Below are 5,000 nucleotides of genomic sequence, written 5' to 3'. Positions count from 1 at the left end.
GAGTCAGCCGGTTTGGCCGGTTGGACTTACCGCGAGACGGAGAAAAGTAGATTCGGTCGATCTGTTTTTCGCAGTTTTTGTGAAAAAAAAATTTTGGTCAATTTTTTCAACGTTAAAAACGTGTTCGGGCTGCCTTTTTATCCATGGATTAAGCGCCGAAAAAATTTTAAAACGCATAATAAAAAAGTTTATTCTTGACCGCAGGGACTTAGAAAAATTTCGGGTCGCCCCGTTCGACCTGCTGGCATTACCGCGCGGCCTGGACAGCCCGCTTCGACCGATACATTTTTTTCATTTTCAGAGAAAAAAAAATTTTTGTCAATTTTTTCAACCTTAAAAACGTTAATAAACTGCACTCTTATGCACGGATTAAGCATTGAAAAATTTTTAAAACATGTAATAAAAAAGTTTATTCTTGACCGTTCGGACTTAGAAAAATTTCGAGTACCCCGGATCGCCTGCTGGAATTACCGCACGGCCTGGACAGCCCGCATCGACCGATACATTTTTTCCATTTTCAGTGAAAAAAAAATTTTTGTCAATTTTCTCAACGTTAAAAACGTTAATAAACTGCGTTTTTATGAGTGGATTAAACATTGAAAAAATTTTGAAATATGTGATGAAAAAGTTTACTCTTGACCGTTCGGACTTAGAAAAATTTCGAGTACCTCGGATCGCCGGCTGGAATTACCGCACGGCCTGGACAGCTCGCATCGACCGATACATTTTTTCCATTTTCAGTGAAAAAAAAATTTTTGTCAATTTTCTCAACGTTAAAAACGTTAATAAACTGCGTTTTTATGCGTGGATTAAACATTAAAAAAATTTTGAAATATGTGATGAAAAAGTTTACTCTTGACCGTCGGGACTTAGAAAAATTTCGAGTACCCCGGATCGCCTGCTGGAATTACCGCACGGCCTGGATAGCCCGCATCGACCGATACATTTTTTCCATTTTCAGTGAAAAAAAAATTTTTGTCAATTTTCTCAACGTTAAAAACGTTAATAAACTGCGTTTTTATGCGTGGATTAAACATTAAAAAAATTTTGAAATATGTGATGAAAAAGTTTACTCTTGACCGTCGGGACTTAGAAAAATTTCGAGTACCCCGGATCGCCTGCTGGCATTACCGCACGGCCTGGACAGCACGCTCCGACGAATCGGTTTTTTCCATTTTTTCCGAAAAATAAATTTTTGTAATTTTTTTTAATGTCAAAAACGTTAATAAACGTCATGTTTACGCATGGATTAAACATTGAAATAATTTTAAAACGCTTATTAAAAAAGTTGGTGTCGACCGTGGGACTTAGAAAAATTTCGGGAAGTCCGATTCGCCTGCTGGAATTACCGCACGGCCTGGACAGCTCGCTCCGACGAATCGGTTTTTTCCATTTTTTCCGAAAAATAAATTTTTGTAATTTTTTTTAATGTTAAAAACGTTAATAAACGTCATGTTTACGCATGGATTAAACATTGAAATAATTTTAAAACGCTTATTAAAAAAGTTGGTGTCGACCGTGGGACTTAGAAAAATTTCGGGAAGTCCGATTCGCCTGCTGGAATTACCGCACGGGCTGGACACCTCGCTCCGACGAATCGGTTTTTTCCATTTTTTTTGAAAAATAAATTTTTGTAATTTTTTTTAATGTTAAAAACGTTAATAAACATCATGTTTACGCATGGATTAAACATTGAAATAATTTTAAAACGCTTATTAAAAAAGTTTACTCTTGACCGTGGGACTTAGAAAAATTTCGGGAAGTCCGATTCGCCTGCTGGAATTACCGCACGGGCTGGACACCTCGCTCCGACGAATCGGTTTTTTCCATTTTTTCCGAAAAATAAATTTTTGTAATTTTTTTTAACGTTAAAAACGTTAATAAACGTCATGTTTACGCATGGATTAAACATTGAAATAATTTTAAAACGCTTATTAAAAAAGTTGGTGTCGACCGTGGGACTTAGAAAAATTTCGGGAAGTCCGATTCGCCTGCTGGAATTACCGCACGGGCTGGACAGCTCGCTCCGACGAATCGGTTTTTTCCATTTTTTCCGAAAAATAAATTTTTGTAATTTTTTTTAACGTTAAAAACGTTAATAAACGTCATGTTTACGCATGGATTAAACATTGAAATAATTTTAAAACGCTTATTAAAAAAGTTGGTGTCGACCGTGGGACTTAGAAAAATTTCGGGAAGTCCGATTCGCCTGCTGGAATTACCGCACGGGCTGGACACCTCGCTCCGACGAATCGGTTTTTTCCATTTTTTTTGAAAAATAAATTTTTGTAATTTTTTTTAATGTTAAAAACGTTAATAAACATCATGTTTACGCATGGATTAAACATTGAAATAATTTTAAAACGCTTATTAAAAAAGTTTACTCTTGACCGTGGGACTTAGAAAAATTTCGGGAAGTCCGATTCGCCTGCTGGAATTACCGCACGGCCTGGACAGCTCGCATCGACCGATACATTTTTTCCATTTTCAGTGAAAAAAAAATTTTTGTCAATTTTCTCAACGTTAAAAACGTTAATAAACTGCGTTTTTATGCGTGGATTAAACATTAAAAAAATTTTGAAATATGTGATGAAAAAGTTTACTCTTGACCGTTCGGACTTAGAAAAATTTCGAGTACCTCGGATCGCCTGCTGGAATTACCGCACGGCCTGGACAGCCCGCATCGACCGATACATTTTTTCCATTTTCAGTGAAAAAAAAATTTTTGTCAATTTTCTCAACGTTAAAAACGTTAATAAACTGCGTTTTTATGCGTGGATTAAACATTAAAAAAATTTTGAAATATGTGATGAAAAAGTTTACTCTTGACCGTCGGGACTTAGAAAAATTTCGAGTACCCCGGATCGCCTGCTGGAATTACCGCACGGCCTGGATAGCCCGCATCGACCGATACATTTTTTCCATTTTCAGTGAAAAAAAAATTTTTGTCAATTTTCTCAACGTTAAAAACGTTAATAAACTGCGTTTTTATGCGTGGATTAAACATTAAAAAAATTTTGAAATATGTGATGAAAAAGTTTACTCTTGACCGTCGGGACTTAGAAAAATTTCGAGTACCCCGGATCGCCTGCTGGAATTACCGCACGGCCTGGATAGCCCGCATCGACCGATACATTTTTTCCATTTTCAGTGAAAAAAAAATTTTTGTCAATTTTCTCAACGTTAAAAACGTTAATAAACTGCGTTTTTATGCGTGGATTAAACATTAAAAAAATTTTGAAATATGTGATGAAAAAGTTTACTCTTGACCGTCGGGACTTAGAAAAATTTCGAGTACCCCGGATCGCCTGCTGGAATTACCGCACGGGCTGGACACCTCGCTCCGACGAATCGGTTTTTTCCATTTTTTCCGAAAAATAAATTTTTGTAATTTTTTTTAACGTTAAAAACGTTAATAAACGTCATGTTTACGCATGGATTAAACATTGAAATAATTTTAAAACGCTTATTAAAAAAGTTGGTGTCGACCGTGGGACTTAGAAAAATTTCGGGAAGTCCGATTCGCCTGCTGGAATTACCGCACGGGCTGGACACCTCGCTCCGACGAATCGGTTTTTTCCATTTTTTCCGAAAAATAAATTTTTGTAATTTTTTTTAATGTTAAAAACGTTAATAAACGTCATGTTTACGCATGGATTAAACATTGAAATAATTTTAAAACGCTTATTAAAAAAGTTGGTGTCGACCGTGGGACTTAGAAAAATTTCGGGAAGTCCGATTCGCCTGCTGGAATTACCGCACGGGCTGGACACCTCGCTCCGACGAATCGGTTTTTTCCATTTTTTCCGAAAAATAAATTTTTGTAATTTTTTTTAACGTTAAAAACGTTAATAAACGTCATGTTTACGCATGGATTAAACATTGAAATAATTTTAAAACGCTTATTAAAAAAGTTGGTGTCGACCGTGGGACTTAGAAAAATTTCGGGAAGTCCGATTCGCCTGCTGGAATTACCGCACGGGCTGGACAGCTCGCTCCGACGAATCGGTTTTTTCCATTTTTTCCGAAAAATAAATTTTTGTAATTTTTTTTAACGTTAAAAACGTTAATAAACGTCATGTTTACGCATGGATTAAACATTGAAATAATTTTAAAACGCTTATTAAAAAAGTTGGTGTCGACCGTGGGACTTAGAAAAATTTCGGGAAGTCCGATTCGCCTGCTGGAATTACCGCACGGCCTGGACAGCTCGCTCCGACGAATCGGTTTTTTCCATTTTTTCCGAAAAATAAATTTTTGTAATTTTTTTTAATGTTAAAAACGTTAATAAACGTCATGTTTACGCATGGATTAAACATTGAAATAATTTTAAAACGCTTATTAAAAAAGTTGGTGTCGACCGTGGGACTTAGAAAAATTTCGGGAAGTCCGATTCGCCTGCTGGAATTACCGCACGGGCTGGACACCTCGCTCCGACGAATCGGTTTTTTCCATTTTTTCCGAAAAATAAATTTTTGTAATTTTTTTTAACGTTAAAAACGTTAATAAACGTCATGTTTACGCATGGATTAAACATTGAAATAATTTTAAAACGCTTATTAAAAAAGTTGGTGTCGACCGTGGGACTTAGAAAAATTTCGGGAAGTCCGATTCGCCTGCTGGAATTACCGCACGGGCTGGACAGCTCGCTCCGACGAATCGGTTTTTTCCATTTTTTCCGAAAAATAAATTTTTGTAATTTTTTTTAACGTTAAAAACGTTAATAAACGTCATGTTTACGCATGGATTAAACATTGAAATAATTTTAAAACGCTTATTAAAAAAGTTGGTGTCGACCGTGGGACTTAGAAAAATTTCGGGAAGTCCGATTCGCCTGCTGGAATTACCGCACGGGCTGGACACCTCGCTCCGACGAATCGGTTTTTTCCATTTTTTTTGAAAAATAAATTTTTGTAATTTTTTTTAATGTTAAAAACGTTAATAAACATCATGTTTACGCATGGATTAAACATTGAAATAATTTTAAAACGCTTATTAAA

The sequence above is a fragment of the Nomia melanderi genome, unplaced genomic scaffold (genome assembly GCF_051020985.1).
Source record: "Nomia melanderi isolate GNS246 unplaced genomic scaffold, iyNomMela1 scaffold0154, whole genome shotgun sequence".
Lineage (NCBI taxonomy): Eukaryota > Metazoa > Arthropoda > Insecta > Hymenoptera > Halictidae > Nomia > Nomia melanderi.
Note: the sequence above shows the minus strand (reverse complement) of the source record.